Below are 22,966 nucleotides of genomic sequence, written 5' to 3'. Positions count from 1 at the left end.
GATAGGTTTTATCCATTATATTAACAGTCTCGGCATTATTTCTAGGTTATTGCTCTTCTATTACCATATTGTATGATTATATGGTAACTCTACATTTGATAAAACAACAAGTTAGATGGTACACCATCAGAATATGCAAATGCAAAGCTTCCATTCTTGAATTTTAAGTAAAATATTTATGAACTTATTTAAATAATAATGAGGTGGAATCCTCACAGTGTCATCTTTTAAGAATTATGCCACATATGTAATATCAGAGGGACTTCTCATTATAGGGAACCTAAGTTTCCTGCTGAAAACCAGATTCTATGTCTCACAGCTCCAACCTGATTATTCAGGTGTGGGAACACATTGAAACAGATGCATCTAGCTTTTGACTTATAAAAGTGTTTGTTAGTGAAATCTTTTGATATGTCACCTTGCATGCAAATGTATATACGGATACATATACCATTAATATTTCAATACCTAGATGACTTTTATAAATCTGATATTAGAATTAATCTATAATGTCATTTATAACACACAGGTAGTATGTTTATAAGCTATCTCTTACATGGATCTGCACATGTAAACTAAATTAAATTTATGGAGAAATGTTTATCTTTGGACAGCTTTGAATTACAATTTATTCTTTTTTAAAATCTGAAGATATTTTGAGTGTTTCTGAAGTGCGTGAAGTTGGAGATAATAAAAGTCACATTTCTTTTTCTTTTTTTTTTTTTGAGTTGGAGTCTCACTCAGTCGTCCAGACTGCAACGCAGTGTCCGCTCCCAGCCACCGCAGCCTCGACCTGCTGGGCTCCGGCGATCCTTCCGCCTCAGCCTTCCAAGTAGCTGGAACTACAGGCGCGGGCTACCACACCCGGCTAATTTTTTTGATTTTTATTGTAGAGATGCGGTCTCGTCAAGTTGCCCAGGCGGGTCTCGAACGCGCAGGCTCAGGAAATTCACTCACCTTGGCCTCCCAAGGTGTGGGATTATAGGCTGAGCCACCCAGCCCGGCCCACATTTATTTTTCAATAGAATTAAGATTAGCTATTTTATTTTCTGGTCAACTCCAGTTATATTGGACATAAATATGCCCACTGTTTCTGTGGGGTTTTTTTTCCCCTCTACACTGAATGATCAGGGCATAAAAGGTTATATGTATTCACTTTTTTGATAGGGTGCATACCATATGGTTTAAGAAAGCCAAACAATAAAGTCTTTTTTATATGGGTCAGTTGCATTATTAGAAAATACTCCGATGTGCAAGATATTTGTTGAATTCCATTGCTGTTTGTACATCATCTATGATTCTAGTGAGTGCAGAAGTAAAAAAGAAGCAATCCAATCCTTATCTTTTATTTTATTTGAAAATTAAATTGCATAAATTACTGAGAGAAAGTTGACTACATTACCAAAAAAAAAAAAAAAAAATTGGGTCCTTCTTAACTTAAAAAAAAAAACAACCCAGGAGAATAAATATCCAAGTATCTATAAGGCATTGGTGCACTATCAGTAGCTTGTAAGTTACAAAAAGCTAATTTGTGTCTAATTTTTAAAAAAGAACTACCATTTGTAAAGTACCCCCAGGTGAACTCAACAAATGCTACTGTATGAAAACATTTTCTACAAAGATAAATATTTTTGTAATACTTGATATGCTGCTATATGAATGAATTGGTGTATAAAAAGATGCCCTCAAAAATGTTCTTCAAAAAACTTCGTGGAGATTTTTAACTATAGCCCTTCCATATCATTGAATGTCTCAGACATTAAGCATTTATGCCATCATCTGAATATTAGCGTAAAAAACACTTTTATAACAACTATGCCCAAAGTCACTTCAGATGGATTATTGGTTTATTGATGCTGCTTTAACAAATGATGGCTATTTTAGTGGATTGAAACAATAAATATTTATTTTGTTAGGATTCAGTATGTAAGAAATCTAAAATTGATTGGCAGAGTTCAGTTATTTCTTTAGGGTCTATGAGAAAATCTGTTTCTTTTCTTTTTGCCAAGATTCCAAAGGTTTTCTGCAGTCTTTGGCTGTGGGTCCCTTTTTCCGTTCTCAAAGTCAGGAGTACATAGCATCATTAAGTCTCTCTCTAATATTATGATTCCATCTTCAGATCTCTTATTCTCCCTCTGTCTTTGTCCTCACACAAAGACAGAGGGAGAATAAGAGATCTTTGCTGACTCTAACCTTTCTGTCCTCTTTTTATAAAAATACTTCTAATTATGGTGAACTCACCCAGATAACCTAGGTTAATCTTTCCATCTCAAGATCCTTAATCCAGTCATATTGGCAAAGCAAATTCACATAGTGCAGGGACTATGTAAGATAACATATTCACATATTCTGAGAATGAGAATGTGGATACCTTTGTGGAGCTAGTATTCAGCCTATCACAGATATAAAGTGTTAAAAAATCCAAAAGTCAGAAGGACAGAGGAAATGAATTAATGCTGGATGTCCATTTAGTGGTATTATTTGTCTTGTTAATAATCTTATTTCTAAATTATAAATTCTGAATTACAAAATTAAGAATTAAGTATATTGGTGAAATCCCTCAACCTGGAAAAATGTGTAAAGCAAATCTAGGAGGAGATTATAACATTGTAAATTACTTAAAATGCAACATTAGTATATTTATAAATAAGCAGCAATTAGTTGTATTGTTATTCGTTATTTGCAATTGAAAGAGCTATAAAATAGCTTAGAAACTACAAAAAAAAAAAAAATCCCTGAACCAGATAACTTTCCAGCAGAATTCTATAAAACATACAAGAAGAAGCTGATACCAATCCCATTGAAAGTATTCCAGGAAATCAAGAAAGAAGGAACTCTCCCCAAATCATTCTATGAAGCTAACATCATATTGATGTCCAGACTGGGTAAAGATCCTACAAAGAAAGAGAACTACAGACCCATATCCTTGATGAACATAGATGTTAAAAATTCTCAACAAGTTGCAGCAAACCGATCCCAAAACACATCTCAAAAATCATCCACCATGACCAAGTAAGCTTCATCCCTGGAATGCAGGACTGATTCAACATAAACATAATTAAATACATCAACAGATATAAAACAAAAACCACATGTTTATCTCATTAGACACAGAAAAAGCTTTCGATAAAATCCAGCAACCCTTCTTGATGAAAACCCTGGAATATTTAGGAAGAGATGGAATATCCCTCAAATTAGTAAGAACCATCTAGAGATTCTCACAGCCAACATACTGCTAAACAGGCAGAAATTGGAACTATTTCCACTGAAAACTGGAACAAGAAAGAATGCCCACTCTCACTCCTCCTGTTCAACATAGTATTGCAAGTGCTAGAACAATGTATTGGAAGAATGGAAGCAATCAGACAAGAGAAGGAAATCAGGGGTATCCAAACAGGAAAAAAGGAAGTTAAGTTATCCCTCTTTGCAGACAACATGATTCTATACCTGGAACACACAGGAGAATCTGTCAGAAACCTCTTTGAACTGATAACGGACTTTGGCAAAGTTGTAGGGTATAAAATAAATGTGCAAAAGAGCCAATGGAAATTAGAAATCAGATCACTCGGATGGATGTGCTTGAATCAATGAATGGTTTTTATTATTATTTTTTTTGCCTATTCCAAATTTTCTTATAAGATTAAAGTTCATTTTACCTCATTTTGTGGATTTTTGCATAATAAAAATCTGTCAGTGGTGTCTAATTTTTTACTTCTAGCATTATCAATGTTGATAAAAAGCATTATAATTTTTCAGAAAACAAATACATATTTACTCCGAGTTGGTAAATTCATACTGCCTCTCTGCCAAAGAATATTGCTTTATGTAATAATTAAGGATTTTAACAATTTCTTAAATTGCCTTTTCTTTATTGGCCGTAAAGTATAGTCTAAGAGTTCTTCTTTAGGGAAGCAAAACATTTTAATGAAGATACTTTCTAATGATACTCATACTTTGATAAGTATAATAACGAAAATCATATGCTGTCCTCAGTTTCTAAACAAGAGAACATATCGCTGTGTCTGTTCTTTTGTTTTGTTTTGTTTTGTTTTGTTGTTGTTGAAGTGAGAAAGCAGGATTTATTAATAGGACAGAAAAGCTCCCACAGTGGGAGAGGTGGGTCTATTTAAATAGGGAATGGGAGGCCGGGCTCGGTGGCTCAGTCTGTAATCCAACGCCTTTGGGAGGCTGAGGTGAGTGGATTGCCTGATCCCGCGGGTTCGAGACCTGCCTGGGCAGCAAGACCTCATCTGTACAATAAAAAATCAAAAAATCAGCCGGGCGTGGTAGCGCGCGCCTGTAATTCCGGCTACTGGGAAGGCTGAGGTGGAAGGATCGCCAGAGCCCAGCGGGTCGAGGCTGCGGTGGCCGGGAGCGGCCACTGCACTCCAGTCTGGGTGACAGAGTGAGACTCCAACTCAAATAAATAAATAAATAAATGAATAAATAAATAAATAAATAAATAAATAAGGAATGAGAGCAGATGTGTCTGTATTGCTTGCTGCTTGAACCAAAACCCTGAGTCAAAGTCTGAAATACTGTGGTTGCTCAACAAATATTTGTTGAATGGAGAAAATATCCAGAAAATTGAACTTTATTTTAAAGAATCTATAGTAATTTCACTATAGATTGTTCAAAAATAATTTAGCATTCCTTTATGATGGAATAGTAACAACATATTATATTATGTTAGATAGCTTGACATACACAGTTTTAGGTGGTTTACTAATATACTATTTCTGCATATCAGCAAAGTACCAAAAATTTAGCAGCTTGAAACAACAGCTACTTATTAGCTCATAATTTGGTAGGTCATAAATTTGGAAGTCGCTGTGTTCTCTTTTCACGTTCTCACAAAGATGATGGGTGTTGATCTGTTACATTCTTGCTAGAGCTGAAGATTCTCTTTCATGCATATCCAGCTTGCTGGAAGAATCCGATTTCCTGCTGCCATTCACTGCAGGTCACTCTTAGGTCCTCACCTCATAGCTTCCTACATCTTCAAACCACCGATAGAGAATCTCTTGTGATCCAAGTCTTCCTGTGCTTCACGCTTCTTTCACCAACAAGAGCCCAGGTGCTTTTCAGGGCTGACCAGATCAAGTAAACTTGCAAAGAATCCTCTCCATTTCTTAACATATTCTGTGCCATATAGTATAATTGTGTCATAGGAGTAGCTATTCCATCACACTTACAGCTCGTACCCACAGTCAAGGTGAATATACAGAGCACATACCCCAGAGAGTGGGAATCTTGGGGGATATCTTTACATCTTCCTAAAACTGGTAGCCTAATAAATTTCAAGTATCTTCAATCGTTTTTACAATTTTGGTAACCATTTTCATTCATTGCTGTTATAGATATTTTTGCACAATGACATGTCTCCAAATATAGTAGGAAATTTAGTGGTCAAATATTATATTCCTGACTTCAGAGACAACATTACTGCTTTAGAAATAATGATCAGAAACTATGTCTTCATTTATTTCCAACCTGAAGTTTTAAATACCTCTATTTGAGTGTACTGAGATATTATTCGACAAAATTTTCTACGTTGTTCCTAATACATCAACACTTAAAATATTTTTGTGATTGTACTTCCTCCGTGTGTCTGATGTAAGCTCACCTCTTCATTTATTTGTTGCCAGCTTCTTCATGTGTAAATAAGGACACTGAACTGTATGGTATCATAGGTACATCTTTATGCATACTGATAGCCAAATAAGATAATGTCACAATCCTGAGAATCTTGCACTACCATTAAACAACTGTGACTATCTTGTGAAATTCATATCTTCTTGGAATATTTAAGCTGCCACGTGTTTTAACCCTCCCATCTATCATCAAAGGCATACTTTTTTGTTCCAATTACAATGTAAATTTCATTGGCAACAAAGTGGAGAAAATTCACTCTAAAGTAATGCTTCATCAATTGGCAAAATATGTCAAGCAGTATAATTTTCAAATCATGATTGCAAAATTATATTATTGAAGTCTAGGAACAAGTAAAATATAGTTTCTGTAAGATGTGTGGAAATGATAATTGTAAATGTTAATTCATCACCAAACTGATTTGAGAATTTGTATATGAAACAGGGATATTTAGGGGAATTGACAGTGTAGTGTTGTCATTTACAGATATGTTAATGGGGGTTATATAGAGATATCTTGACAGGTCTGTTATGGTATAGTGTAAGATTAGGACACTGATGGAAAACAGGAGGGAAATGTCTGTCTTCTGTACTCTCAACGGAACAGTGTTTAAAATCATTATCTATTTTGGTCAACTGCCAGTTCTATGTCTCTAATGCTTAGAAAAAGTCACATTATATTATCTTTAAATATCTATCATCTTGTGTGATTGCAATCTTGAAACACTTCTTTTTCTTAGGTCATATAGACATTTGGGTTAGCATTTTATATTTTGATATAACTTCATTCTGGCATTTAGCATGGATCAAAAATTGTGCAGGTGTCAAAACAATGAATTTCTGGAAGCTATTTTTTTCCTTTTCTTTTTTTAAGAATCTGAGTATTGTTAACATCAACAAGAAAAAGAATTACAGTGAAGTATAAACCAGAAGTGTAGTTTTGTTCTTTACGGGTAGCTGGCTGTAGTTCTCTTAATTTACTATTGTTATAAAACAGAAATGACAATGCTTTTCCTAAAAGGGGAAAACATATTTTCTAATAGTGGATAGGCCAAAGTGGTAATATTTTAAATCACAAATCCCACTTAAACAGCATGATCCCAGATAAATGTATCAGAGTATTTTACTGTGTGAGTTATTGTCTAAGCTCTCAGTTAAGCCTACTGTAGTGAGAGCAGATGGTTTGAGTTTATATCTTTTGTGCTTCTCAGTTATTGATGTGGATTATATGAGAAGGTAATTGGCAGGGTTTGGTCCATAATTGATATAAAACGCTATTTAGGATCTCCTCTGATTGGTCAAGTTTCTAGGACATCTGGGATAACAATCTCCCGGATTACATACGAAAAGATATAACTTTCAATCATCTGTATGCTAGTAGCAAAGTGCTATAATGCTTCATAATTTTGTGTGCATTTTTTAAAAAAAGCCTGCCCTTGTGAAAATTATTGATGCAGAATTGAGAAACCATTAATTTTAAAACATGTTTTTTCTATATATTTTTCTACACAGAAGAGTAGGAAATAGGTAAAAATATTAATATGCTCTAAAGGGAAGGAACGGAGAGCAGTATACTTTAAAGCTACGTTTGTGGCATGCTGATATTTCTCTCTAAATATCTTCCTCCAACACAGGATATTATAGTGATTTCGCATATATCATCATCTGTCTTGTGGCTTGGAAAGCACTGGTAGAAATTTGAATAATGATAATCTTCATAAAGGCAACGAGAAATGACACTGCAACACTTATTTAAACAAGTGCAATGTGTATTTGGGTATCTCCTTTCTTCTATAGCATCCACTATTCCCCTCAATTGCTCAACTCAAGTGTTTTCCACAGATAACATGCTGTTATCATCCTATCTCACAAATTTCAAAATTCTATATGACACCCAGCTGAAAATTTTGTCTCTCTTATTTTTCTACCTACTTTCAAATACCATGTTAGATTTAGTAATAACAAATAAGAGGGATGTCAGCTATAGACAGTTATGTGACAGATTTTTTAATGTGCAGATTTCAGGAAGTTCAGACACACACACACACACACACACACACACACACACACAGAGATGGACATGTAAATAAATAAATGATAGATAGCCTGATCCCAATGACAACATTTCTTAAAAGAAATATACTTGACTGAGTTTGGGAGGCTGAGAACTTAAATTCAGAAAGGTTAATGGAATAAGTATATGCTCACCAAACAAGTAATGCCAGACTGACTTAACTTTCATTTACTATGCTTACTACATAGAGTAGGTCAATTTTAGCCAAATTTTAAAGATGTCTTATATCAATAATGACAATATTGGAAAACATATAAAACACATATGCTCTTGTTAGGTGTATTAAGAGCTTTATAACAACCATACTCAAAATGTGAGGATTTTTAATGTATCATTTGGAGGCAAACAATAGGGTTCTGCCTTGGAGGCTGCCCTACCAAATTGTATATTAATTACTTGTATGCTTATGGGATATATTTTCTTTCTCTCTCTAAAACATATTTAAGTAGTCTACCTTTTCTTCCATTTTCAGTCTCTAATACCTCTAGATTATTTGCTGTACTCAAGCTTTGCTTGAACTAAATAAGGTAACTACATTTCAAAAGTTATGTTAGCCATAGATAATCTCCTATATGTGTCCTTCCTTTAGGTTCCAAAGGTATCTAAAGAATATTATAGACTTTCATTACTCACTTTTAAAAATTATTCACAGCTCTTCATCCACTCTGTTGTCTATTTCCAACAAGAATATAAATAAAGTAGTATTTTTAATATCCAAAATTCAATAAAAATATCCTCGGAAAGGCCAGGTACAATGGCTCATACCTGTAACCTCAGCATTTTGGGAGGCCAAGGAAGGAGGATTTCTTGGGCCCAGGAGTTTGAGACCAGCCTAGACAGCATAGTGAGATCCCATCACTACAAAAAAAAAAAAAAATTAGTGGTACATGGTAGCACATACCTGTAGTACCAGCTACTTGGGAGGCTAGGGCAGAAGGATCCCCTGAGCCCAGGAGGTGAAGGCTGTGGTAAGCCATGATCGTGCCACTGCACTCAGCCTGGGAAACAATGAGATATCAACTCAAAAAAAAAATCTTCAGACATTAAAAAAAAAAAAGGTAAAGTGTAATCCAAACCTAGAAAAAAAAAAAATTGTATCCAGTGGAATAAAACCAAGTAATCTAATGACAGTTTGGGGAAAAATAAACTTCCCAACATGTATATATATAATACAATAATAAGACAACATAAAAAGATATTTCTCATTTCTGTGGATGCTCCTGATTAGACAGTTCTATTGAGCAACTGTTTTCAAGGAGGCTCTCCAGGGATCCATGGTCTTTTTATTTCATTACTTTAGCATCTTCTCCATGGACTAGAAAAATGAAGCAGCAGAGACCACATGTGGACGTCACATATTGACTTGTTTCCATTTTCATAAAATTCTCCACTGCTCAGATATCAGTAATATTGCCAAATATAAATACAAGGAGATTGGGAAATGTATTTTTGTTAAGTGTTCAAGAAAAATAAAGATAAGGCTTTTGAACATGTAGCTAACTTCTGCCATACACTTCAACTTCTCTTCTGGATCCTTCTGATTTTATTAAATACAAAGTAGAAATTCGTTCAAATTCATTTTCTAGGCCTTTTGCTCTTATCCCTCTACACTGTTTTTTCTTTGAAAGATCATACTTAGTAATGCCTTTAAGTAACATAAGTAACACATCTATAAAAACTCTGTGTGTGTGTGTGTGTAAATTTATATATATCTATATATGAACTTACATTTAATAATTTTGAACCTACCTGGAAGAATAGAATTCATAAACAATTCACCAAACTCTGTGCAGATAACTTAAAATTTGAATGTATGGATAGGTAAGATTTCTCTCTCAGTCTCCCAAGAAGTTGGGATTATATGCACGTGTCACCATGACCAGCTAATTTTGTGATTTGTTATAGAGATGAAGTCTCACTATGTTGCCCAGCCTAGTCTCAAACTCCTAGGTTCAAGCTTTCCTTCCACCTCAGTCACCTAAAGTGTTGGGATTACAGGCATGAGCCTCTGAACCAGCTCAGATCCCACTATTTTCTTATACCTACTTTTGATCTCTATTGATCTTTTCTCCATTTTCTGTCTGATCTTTTCTCCAACTGTATATTTCACCTCTTCACTTGTAAATCTTTTTAACAATTCAGACTCGGTGTGTTCAGAATTAAATTCAACGCTCTCACAGTTCTGCTTCCTTCACTTTGCTCCATTAAAAAACAAAACCAAACAAAGCAAAAACTATTGTCAGACGCCTCTAATTTAAACTAAAAAATATGAACTTATATGACTGTCAGCTAAAACTAGAGTCACTATAATGCCAAATTTAATATGATAGCTTGAGTTTATCTTATAATTTTTACTTCTGGACATTTTCAGCATTGATGCTTATAACTCACTTTCAAAAATTTAGAATTCTGGATTTATTTGTGAAATCCCAATTGCTTCAATATATATTGGGAACAATAACTACAGCTGTAAAATTCACATTTTAACATAGACTTTTTAGTTTATTACAAATTAGTTATCATTGAAGAATTATAACTAATTCTATCCGACTGCTAATACAAAATATAGTACCATTTTCAAATAAAGTTAACAGTGAAGTCTGTATTCCTTACATGTTATAAAAAGGGAGGCTGACAGGCAAATCAGGGCCATGAAAGGGTTACCAGAAGGCTGAGGAACCTAGAAAATAAAGTAACATAAAGAGTCCCATAAATACCCCCACTTTATTTAATATGACAAGCAGAAGACAAGAATTTGTGGTAGTGTTTTCAAGTATCTGAGAGTTGTGCTTTGGCAAAAATGTTATGTTTATTATTTTTTCCAGAAAGCCAAGCTATAATACACCATTATAAAATACCAGGAAGTTATACTTCAGTCTGCTCCAAGAAATAATATTCCAACAAAGTCATTTATAAATGAAATGTTGGTTTTACAGACATTCTTCATCTACAATTAAAATAATTCCCAGTACAGAGGATGAATTAAAACAGTAGATCTATAAAGTCCTTTCTAAACTACAGGTTTATAATTATATACATCTACACCAATTTAATAACAGATAAAGTATATAAAGCAATATTTTGAAATAAAGTTACTGTTTTGCACTAGTTAGCAGAAAAGCCCTAGGAACCCACATTTCTAAGTGCTTAGCATGCAAATCTCTCTGCAACAGAGGAAGCATAGAACAATTAGTATAGTTCAGAGAGTTCCAGCACATTTTTCTATGTATTATAATTTTCAGTAGAAGAACACCAAAGTAACAGTGGGAACTAACATATATATTTATAAGAGAAGAATTCAGCAACAGTTCAATTCTAGAACTGATTGAAAGAAATCAGATCTGTAAAGGGAACTATTTACCCTATTTGAAGATATAGACAAGTGAACTTTATAGGAGAAAAGTATTTTAGTATGTGGGCCTTTATCTGAGAAACACATGTTATCTTCCATGTGTTCTGTGAACAAGGCTTTAAAATATTTACCATTTCACATTTTTCACATGTATTAGAATTTAGCTAGGGTCGTTATTACCTATTTTCCACAAAAACCATTTTATAGAATATTTACTGATGATTTTTTTCTTTTGAATAATGAGTACTGTGCTGGTATTGTAGATAATCTCTCAAAGATAAAACTGAAAATACTCCTAAACTAAAAAGATTTTATAGAGCCAGGAATTCAGGAAGGTGACTGAGTTTGTAAACTAGAGAATGAGATACAACCTTGTCTCTCCCTGGAGCCTCTTGGCTCTTTGAGAAACTCAATACATTTATTAAGATTCTGCTTAAATGTGTATGTATCTACCAAGAGGACTATTCTGACTGCCTGTGTTCCAGGATTTGTTTCTTTTCTGTATGTTGTAATAGAACATTAACTTTTCCCATATTACAAGACTACCTTTATACAATATACTATAACTATTTGGATGATAGATTATAAATTCCATTTGAATTAGTATCAAATCTCCCTTACTTACAACTAAATCTGTCATCCATAACATAGTGACTGACAAATAACAAAGGTTTAGGGACTATTTGTTGACGAAATAAATAAATAAATGCATAAAGAGCAGGACCTTCAGCAAATGCTAAGATCTGAAATTCTGTGCAAGAAAATAAAAACACAAGCAGGTAAAATCTATGAAGCATAAATGAAGTTCATAAGTTGGAATGGGTCCTGCATGAATACTTCTGGCTGACACAGTTTTTCCAGGTTGACTTTTTTACAATGCTTACAGCGTGTCTTGTAGAAAAGCTATGTTTCTGAGGACAGAACATGATACCTTCATTAAAAGAATAATCACTGGTTATCTATCATGTGTCTGGGCATTGTACTCTGTGCAAGGATAGTGCACAGAACAGAATACAAAGATCTTGGCAAAGAGATTATCAATAGTCAAGATCAGAAATAAATACCATAATTAGAAACCGTGATAAAATCAAACAAAATTATAGTATGCTTGCTTGAAACAGTAGCTGATACAGAGTAGGACATCGATAATTATGTATTCAATGACAAATAAATAGTAGGGGGTTGGAATATTACATAGAGTCAAAAAGTAGTATATGAATTTAGATTTAAATAAAAGGGGGAGGGAAAACAAGAGGGAAAAAAAGAGAAATAATTAAATTCAAAGACATGGACTTTGGAAAGAATTTAGTACACTTGAAACCCAGAAATAAATCCAGGACTATGCTGGGTCAGGAGAGAGTAAAAGGTCTATGAAAATATTCCATGAATTCATTCCAAAGATAAAACACTGATGGGTGTTAAGCAAGGAGGAAAATAAATTACTTTTTCGAAAAGAAATTTATGTGACTATTTTGAATAATGGATTATAGAGTAGAGATTATTCAAAAGTAGAAAAACAAGATTGGAGGATACTATGGTTTGAGTCTTTTCCCCAACAAGTGTGTGATGGTAATTTAAGCCCTATGCAACAGTGTTGGAAGATGAAACCTTTATAAGAGGAGATTCGGGGAGGCTGTCATGAGTGAATTAATGCTATTATCATAGGAGTGGACCCCTTTTGCCCCACTCTCTGGCCAATGTGATTCCTTCCATCAAGTCATGACAAAGCAAGATGGCCTTCACCAGATGCTTGTGCCTTAATCTTTCGCGTACCTGCCTCTAGAACTATGAGGACATACATTTCCTCCTTTTTACAGTACTCAGGCTTGAGTATTCTGTTATAGCAATACAAGATAAACAAAAGAGAATACCGGCAATTTTGTGGAAAGAAAACCATTATGATTTGTTTATGTAGTAGCTATGAAGGTGGGGGGGGAGATAAAAACAATGACTCCTGGGTCACTGGTAGGGCTACTACAAGGCTTAGGTTAATGGAGTAACATATTTTCATGTGTAGTGTATAGTGTGTGTGTGTGTGTGTGTGTGTGTGTGTGTGTGTGTGTGTGTGTGTGTGTATTGAGAGAGAGGGAGATATGATACGGAATTGTTGGAAAAGCTTGTGATACATATGAAATATCCAAATGGGATAGGATGATATAAATTATTTCAATTAATATTCATGATTTTTAATACTTACTGCTATTCTCATACAAAAGTTCCTCTATTCATAAACTCTTACATTTTGTTTTAGGCTACTTAATTATATTTTCTAAAATAATCTTTTTTTTTTGAGTTGGAGTCTCACTCGGTCGCCCAGACTGGAGTGCAGTGGCCGCTCCCGAGGCCACCGCAGCCTCGACCCGCTGGGCTCCGGCGATCCTTCCGCCTCAGCCTTCCGAGTAGCCGGAATTACAGGCATGCGCTGCCACACCCGGCTGATTTTTTGATTTATTGTAGAGATGAGGTCTCGCTGCCCAAGCGGGTCTCGAACCCGTGGGCTCAGGCAATGTACTCACCTCAGCCTCCCAAAGGCGCGGGATTACAGGCTGAGCCACCGAGCCCGGCTCTAAAATAATCTTTAAAGATGATACATAGGTATATAAATCTAGAGGCCTTTGATATCTGAAATTTTTTTTAAGTCTACTTTAGATGTGGAAGATAACTTGGGTGGAAATAGTATTACTGAGGAATATTATTCCTTCTTCAGGATTCAGCTCCATTGTCACTTTTTAATTTTTTTAAAAAATATTTTATTTAACTATATGTTTAAATAACAAAAGTGAATGCACTTGTTTTAGCAAATTCAAATATATAAGGAGATGAAAAGGAAAATACCTCAACACTACTCCTGCCTTCCAAATCCCTCTTTCTCTAACCATTTAAGGAACTGCCAGACTGTTAATCTGGTATATATGCTTGTAATCTTTTTACTAGTCTATATTATATATGCAACAAACTTTTCTTTTGATTGATTAGATACGTTGTTTATCACAACAGATGTGCAATTTTTTTTTTTTTTTTTTTTTTGTGGAAAACTCTTAACTGGGAAGAAGACAGCCATATAACAGATATACAGAAGTAGATCCCTATATTTATTCGCCTATTTGGCAGATCCCTAAGCTGGATTTGAGATACTGGGTTCTTGTTCTTGATCTGTCACTAATTGGATATGAGAATTTGTGTGAGTCTCCATTTACTCTGGACCTGTCTTCCTACAGTGAACTTATGATGGTATTTGCCCAACTTGTCATAAACCTGCACACAAATATTTGAACACATCTCAGTGTCAGCTCTCAAACCTTGGATCCTACTTATCAATCAAGTGACTGAATTGGAGGCTCTAGTTTCCATTCTGTGTAAAAAGTTGTAAGCCTACCTTCATTTTTTCTTTTTCCGTTGACAGTTCTATTTAGACGTAGTTTACATACCACGAAAATTACACCTGTAAATGTACAACTCAGTAAGTTTTTATTATATTGACAGATATGTGCAACCGCATCATCATAGTACATTTCAGAATATTTCAATTATCTCAAGAAGATGCCTTACATAATTTAACTTTTATACCCCTAATATCCCATTTCACTCAGCCTTAAGCAACTATTAATTTACCTTTTGTTTTTGTACATTTGGCATTTTGAACATTTATTATAAATGGAACAACATGATGTGATCTTTCATGATTAGCTTTTCTCAAGTAGCATAATATTTTTAAGGTTCATCTATGTTGTGGCATGTTTTGGTACTTTATTACATTTGAGGCCAAATAATGTTCCATTGCATAGATAGCCCTCATTTTATCTATTCATTAATTTATAAACATCTGAGTTCTTTCTAGCTTTTGGATATTATAAGTAATGCTGCTATAAATTTTCAGGCACAAGTTTTGCACAGATATATATTTTTATTTCATTTCTCTTGGGGATGCATAGCAAGGAGTAGTTTTCTCGGTGTGGTAACTATATATCTAACCATTTAAGGAACTGCCAGACTGTTTTCCAGGGTGGCTGCACAATTGTATACGCTTATTGGCTATTTGGGTATCTTTGAAAATTCGTCCACTCAAATCTTTGCTCAATTTTCATTTTAAATTTTTGTCTTTTTATTTTTGAATTTTAATGGGTTTTTTTTTGTTTTTTTTTTTTTACATATTCTATATAGAATGAGACCTCCACAGGCTTAGACACTGGGTTGATGGGACCTGTGTAGGACCAGAATTTGGAACCTCAAGCCATAGAGGAATATTTACAAGCATTAAAATCTAATAAGATTTTTCCTGCCTGGTTTTGTACTTGCTTGTGACTCATTATCTCTTTTTCTTCTTCCAAATTCTGCGTTTTGGAAAGGAACTGTCTCCCTTATAGCAGTTCCACTATTGTATATTGGAATCAGATAATTTGTTTTCTAGTTTTACTGATGCAGAAATGGAAGGGAATTCTTCCCAGGATAAGTTATATTCAAAGCGCCATCCATTCCTGATTTAGATGATGATATTGGGCCTTTTTGAGTTTGACTCTGGATGACATATGGGACTTAGAATTGACAGTGGCATAATTTAAGCCTTTGGGAGATGTTGGGATGGCATGAATGAATTCTTCCCATGGAATATATATACATTTGGTGGAGACTAGGCAGAGAATAAACTCTACTCAGTTAAATAGTGTTTCTAAAAATTTATGTACACCCAAAAACTTAATTGGTAATAGCATATTTACAAATGTAATTTGTTAAGATGAATTCTGCTGAAACAGGATGAACTATAAATCCAATGACTGTTGTCTTATAAAGAGACTATGTGAATAGACACAGGCAGTCACAGATAAGGGAAGATCTTGTGAAGGTGGTGGAAGAGATTGAATTTATGCTGTCACAAGCCAAAGAATGCCAAAGATTGTCTAAACCCATCAAAAGTTAGAGAAGGTAAGGAAGGATTCTCCTTAATGCTTTCACAGATAACATAGTCTACCAAGACCTCAAGGCAGCACTTATAGCCTCCATGTCTTTTGTTTTAAACCATAAGAGTTTGTAGTAATTCTATGATAATTCTAGGAAACTAATATAAAGTCTCCACTTATTATTGATGACTTGTCTATTTCTTCCTTCATTTTCTGTCAGTGGCTCTCTATATTTTGGTGTTTTGTTATTTCTTAAAATATATCTTTTTCAAATATGCATACTTCAATTATTATAGATTGCTTATATTTTCTCTAGCATCATTTTTGTTTTAAGATCTATTATGTCTGATTTTTGTACATCCACTCCAGTTAATATGTCTAAATTTTTATTAGTCTCCCATTTGTCACCACTGTCATGTTCTCTTCCATGATCCTTTCTATTCTCAATAGTACATTCAGAGAAATCATAATTTATGTAAATCATTTTAAATTTACATTAAATACATGTGTCAATCAATTATTGTCAATCTTTTACATAAAACTTTATAATGCTGTGATGATTACTTTTTTTTTTGTCAATTTGATGGACCTAGGGGATTCCCAGATAGATGGTAAAGCATTATTCTGAGTGTGTTTGTGGGAATGCTTCCAGAAGAGATTAGCATTTGACAGTAGACTGAGTAAAGAATATTTACCATTATCAATTGTGACTGGCCATTATCCAACATATGGGGGGGGTAGAACAAAAAGGTGGAGAAAAGACACATTTTTTCTTTTTTTTTGAGAGAAATGCCTCTTGCTTTCAGACGTTGGAATTTATGGTCTGTGAGATATTGGACTCTGGGACTTATACTACTCACCCCATACTCTCAGTTCTCAGGCCTTTGGACTCACACTGAATGACTGGTTGCTCAGCTTGCAGACAGCATATCACCAGACTCTTCAACTTCCATAATTGTGTGAACCAGTTCTAATAATTAATTTTGTCTTATATAGCAATGTTTTCCTTATTGGTTCTGATTTTCTGGATAACACTGAACTAATATAAACACCTTGCTTTTTTTTTCCCCCAAATAAAAAATCATTGTCCTTAAATAGCCTACAAGACATATCTGTCTTGGTCTCACCTTACTCTTCTGATATTCTTTTCTAACATTATTTTGTCTATGAACTCTGCTCTGCCACATTTATCTCCTTGTTGCTACTAAAGAACAATAAGCATGCTTGTAGCATATTGCCACTGCTATAGATGTTCCTTTTGTTCCTCTGCTCCCATTAATTCATATGGCTGTGTCCTTCAACTTTGACACATCTCATTTTCTCAGTGGGGCCTAGTCTGACTCCTTCTTCCATTATAATACGTAAGTGATTCTCTTTATGACTTTCTTAGACCTCTTCTCAGTGGTACTTGGTCTAAGGTATTATATAATTTACTTTTTTTAAAAAAAAGGTGAATGCATTGCTTGTCTCTTTCAAATAAAACTTGAGCCTCAAGGAGGGACTTTTCTTTTAATTGAGGTATTTCAAGTGCCCACATTACTGCCTATAAGTAGTAAATCTCAATTAACAATTATTAAATGAATAGAATCAGTATCTGCCACACTTTCTTATTGGTTATGTTTCTGTTTTTACATACAGTTCTATATTTATGAGGAGTTCATTTTTTAGATATAACTTTTTACTACCATTATCAGTATTACACTATTCTTTTCTGATAGTTTATTCTAAAATTTAGATGAAGAAAAAGAGCAGAATTGGTAGATGGTCTTTTTTCTTTTTTTTTTGGTCAGATGAAGTGTTGTCCCTCCTGTCACTCTATATTGCTAAGACAAAAAAAAAGAAAGAGAGATACAGAAAGACAGAAAAAGAAAAAGGAAGAGTGTGGTGGGGGAAGAGGGAGAAGGAGAGGGAGAAGGAGAGGGGCAGAAAGAGACAGAGACAGAGAAAATAGGAGGAAGCACTTTGATACAAAAGTTAATGATAGCCTTTTCCAAAACATAGATAACCATCTAGAGTCAGTAGACATATTCTAATGACTGCAGGAATCAATGTTTCACCTGTTTTATTTTCCACTTTAGGAATCTTTTCGTGAGGGGAAGACTAGGAATCTCATATAAGGAAACCCAAATGGGTTCATCTTAATCTAATTTTACCCGGTTGGAAGTTGGCAGTGATTCCCATATGGTTCCCAAATTTGTTTCTCCAAAGACTAGAGTTTAGTTATTTTATTTCTTCTATTGTTTTAGTTATTTTCATTTTATAATTATTATAGTTGGAAGTCAAAGAAAACTGTGTCAGGTTATTACCAGTCGCATGTCACAAAAGGCCTGACCATACATTTTTAGATAACTGAAATCAATGCACATCAGCTTGTCTTCTGATTTTATGCCACATTTGCAGTTAAAAAATAAAAACTTAGTGAACCCAGAGTGGACAGTTTCAACCAGGCCTGTAACTATTAGGAAATATTTCAAGGAATCACAAAGAAGTAACTGTAGTCTAAAGGGCATTGCAGGATTTGAAGAGACACTGTTTGCAGACTCTGATCAGGAGTTTGTGTTTTTTTTTTAATTTACCTTTAAATGTCAGAAAAATTGATAAAACTCCTCCTGGTGCAGCAATTCGGATGGAGGCTTTGAAAGCCATAATGTTGCCTGTTAGTGAAGAGTTCCCTATCTTCATGGTCCTACATACACAGGGATACATGCAACAATAATTAAGAACAAAAATAACCCAAACTGAAGCTACTTGTTTTACTTGTTTCTGAAAGTCTTGTTTCTGAAAGTCTTAACTTTAAAAAAAACAGCAGGCTGAAACAGATGCTTCTTGGCAATTAGTATCAATCAGTCCTGACACGGAATGTGACCCATCCAACGTCAAAGTGGTTTGGATCGATCAGCCTGGTCTTTTACTGAGGTGGGAAAAGAAAATGATTAGGGAGTAGTACAGAAAAATGCTGCATCAAAAGCAAATCAGAAAAGGCCAAGACAAAAGTGTTTCTCACAGCTACTCTTAAACAAATGTCTTAATAGTTTTATTGGGAAGAAAATTTGATAATTAATACATAAAACATAATTTAGTTTTTAGTATGATATTGGCACACTATATGATAAATAATTTTAATCTGTGTAGTCCTGATTCCATAGTGTGGTTTCCATCCTTTTAAAAACAATTTGTGTAGCTGTTGCTTTTGCTGCTCTTGTGATAGGATATTATCAGAATATTTCCTATTATGAACAGGAGAAATCTGAACTGAGTGATCTTAACTGGCAATAATCTTAAAATTTTAATATCCAGAGTATGTAAAACAGAAAGTCTTACTGAATGGTGCATGCATAGTGCTAATTTCCATTTTAAAATATGTAGCATTTTATACTTTAACATTATTTAACATTACTTTTAGACATTTAATCCTGCTTACTGACATAATACTGACATAAATTCACATCACTGAAGTAATCATGGAAAATATTCTTGTCTTTGGTTGAGTTTTTGGTTTGGTTGGTGTTGCTTTCAATGATTATATGCAACCTTTATTTTTCATGGAAAAATAAAAGTAAATACATAATAATGAAAATTATACTTAAAATAGTTATGAAAACATAGCTACTCTTAAGGCTGTTGTGTTGAATCTTCTAATATTTTATCTTTTATAATTCTTTACAAGATTATAGCTATATTATACATGAATGAATTTTTTCTCATTACTTATTCTACTATTTATTTTGGCTATCTTCAAATGCTCTAATACATGACTTCAGACTTTCATTCTGCCCTTTTTTATTGATATATCAAATTTATACAACTGTTTTTCATATTTTGAGACAATAAATATGTTCTGTATTTTTAAGTTATGAGTAATACGTTTGCTTATTAGTTATAAGCTCACAGATGGTTATTTTCTTAAGATATATGTCTAGAGCTTGAATCTATGAACATTTAAAAATATCTTGTTAATCTATAAATGTAACCCAGTACATTAACAGGTATAAAACCAAGAATCACATGATTATCTCATTCAACACAGAAAAAACATTTGATAAAAATCCAGCATTCTCTCTTGATAAAAACCCATGAACAACTAGGTATCAAAGGATCATTCCTAAAAACAACAGAAAAAGCCATTAACAACAAACTTGCAGCCAACATGATGTTTCATGAGCAGAAGTTGGAAGAATTCCCCCAAGAACTAGAAGAAGATAAGGGTGCCTACTCTCATCTGTCCTATTATATAGTACTGGAAGTCCTAGCAAAAGCAATCAAGCAGGAGAAGAAATTTAGAGATATCCAAACAGGAAAAATGGAAGTTAAGTTATCCCTCTTCATAGATGATATGATTCTATCTCCAGAAAACCCTAGAGAGTCTATAAAAAAAAACTCCATGCACTGATAAACAACTTTGGTAAAGTCTTGGGGGACAAAGTTAATGCACAAAAGACAGTTGCATTTCTATACACCAACAACAAGTGGGCTGAGAATCAAATAAAAACCACCATTCCATTCACAATAGACAAATACAAAGAAAAACTAAATACCTTCTAATTCACTTAACCAAAAATCTGAAATACTTTAACTAATAAGAGCTACAAAGCACTGCTCAAAGAAATTAAGGATGCTGCAAATAAATGGGGGGAAAAAAACTTATATGCTCATGGATTGAAAGAATCAAATTGTCAAGATGTCCATCCTACCCAAAACAATCTACAAATTCAATGCAATCCCTATCAAACTGCCAATATCATTTTTCACAGACCTAGGAAAGAATATAGAATTTCATATGGAAACAAAAAAGAGTATGAATAGCCAAAGCAATCCTCAGCAAAAAGAACAAACTGGAAAGTATGACACTTCTTGAATTTAAACTTTATTACAAGGCTACAGTAACCAAGACGGGATGGTATTGGATTAGGAATAGGCACATAAACCACTGGAACAGGGCAGAGAATCCAGAAATAAAACCATGGATCTTCAATTAACTCATCTTTGCCAAAGACATCAATAACAAACATTGGGAAAAGGAAACTATGTTTAGCAAATGATACCAAGAAAACTGGTTAGCACATGCAGAAGAATGAAACTGGATCCCTACCTAAAACTATATTCAAAGACTAGCTCAAAATAGATCAAGGACTTAAATGTAAAACCTCAAACTTTAAGAAACTCTGAAGAAGAAACCATGGGGGACATCCTCTGGACATCAGAGTAGGCAATGAATTCATGGCCAGGTCCTCCAAAGCAAATGTCAAAAAAGATACGATAGGTAGGACCTTATCAAACCAAAGGTTTTTTTCACAGTAAAATAAACCATCAAGAGAGTCAACAGACAACCCACAGAAAGGGGAAAAAAAATATTTGCAAACTATGCATCTGAAAAAGACCTAACATAGAATCTACAAGGAACTCAAACAAATTGGAAGAAAAAAATTATAAAGTGAGAAAAGAACTTGAACAGACACTTCTCAAAGGATGACATACAGTAAACAACAGACACATTTAAAAATGTTAGTCTCACTAATCATCAAAGACTTGCAAATCAAAACTACAACGAGATACCACCTAACACTGGTAGAGATAGCTATCATTGATACACCAAAAAACAACAAGTGCCAGTGCAGATTCTAAACTGTGGTGGGAATGTAAGCTAGTTCGATATCTGTGGAAAATATTGTGACGATTTCTTAAAGCACTATAAATTGAACTTCCATACCACCCAACAATCCGTCTTCTAGGAATATACCCAGAGAAACATGAATCACTCGACCAAAAGGACACATGCATATGCTCGTTTATTGCAAGCATTATTCACAATAGCAAGAACATGCTACCAACCCAGATGCCCATTGACAGTAGATTGGATTTTTTAAAAATAGTATTTTTAAATGGAATATTATGGAACCACAAAGAACAATGGAGTTATGGCCTTCACAACAATCTTGATGCAGCACAAGACCATCATATTAAGTTAACTATCACAGAAACAAAGAACAGAATATTGCATGTTCTCACTCATAAGTAGGCCCTGACCACTGACCAAACTAGCACAAGGGTAGGATTGGCAAAAACTGGACAATGATGGGAGACAGGGAGGGAGGAGAGAGGCGGACATGTTGAAACACACTGGGTATCAGGGGGACAGGGGACCAGCTAGACGCCCAAAGTTCTGCATGCAACCTACTAATGTAGTAAATCCCCACTTGTACTTCACAAATTGAATATCAAATAAAAAATCTTGTTGGTTTCATCAGAATTGCCTGAATAAAAAAGGTATTCAATTTTCACATTAGAGTAATTGCTTTCATCCACCTGGAACAATATCTAGTATTATAATAATAAACTTTTTTTCTAGTTTGATAGAAGCACATAAGAAATCACTTTTTAAAAAATTTGAATATCTTTTATTTCTGGTTAAGTTAAACTTTTAAAAGTTTGTCTACTAACTCCTTGTTTTCTTACTTGGTGAATCATTCACAACTCTCTTTTGTTCATTATTCTATTGGAGTATTAATTATTAAATGAATTATTTGCAGGAGCTCTTTTGAGTTAATATAATTAATTTTAGCTCATCAGGTTTGCAGGTCGGTTATTATCCTCTACTTCTAATATACAGACCCATGTTTCTGATATATGGAAATTTTTAGTATTTCTCTTCTTTTGTTTTTCTCTCCCTATTTTTGTAGTCATCTACTCATTTTTTTTGCTGATACTTTTATTATTATTGCTTTAACATAATTTGGTAATTATTTTGACTTAGGCTTTGGGGTAAATTACTCATCTTCATTGTTCTATTAGCTTGGTGTATGATTTAACTGCTCTCTAAGACACTGATTTGAATTTCTCACATTTATACTTTATTCTTTCAATCTGTATATGCTTGCAACCACTATAATTTACTTATTTTGTAATTATATATGTATATAATATTATATGCATATAATATACTTTTATTATAGAAAAGTTCAAATATAATGAAATTTGAAGAGAATAATGTAATAAA

General features: G+C 33.9%; 1 pseudogene; it reads right to left on the bottom strand.

Annotated features, from left to right (window-relative positions):
* LOC110595936 overlaps positions 1–18,654 on the bottom strand; it is a 142,524-nt pseudogene extending 123,870 nt beyond the window's left edge.
* Between the last annotated feature and the right edge of the window lie 4,312 nt (positions 18,655–22,966).

This window comes from Carlito syrichta, unplaced genomic scaffold (assembly GCF_000164805.1).
Source record: "Carlito syrichta isolate Samal-C Ts95f unplaced genomic scaffold, Tarsius_syrichta-2.0.1 Scaffold305306, whole genome shotgun sequence".
In the NCBI taxonomy this organism is placed as follows: Eukaryota; Metazoa; Chordata; class Mammalia; order Primates; family Tarsiidae; genus Carlito; species Carlito syrichta.
The sequence above is the reverse complement of the archived record's forward strand: the minus strand, read 5'-3'. Positions and strand labels throughout refer to the sequence as shown.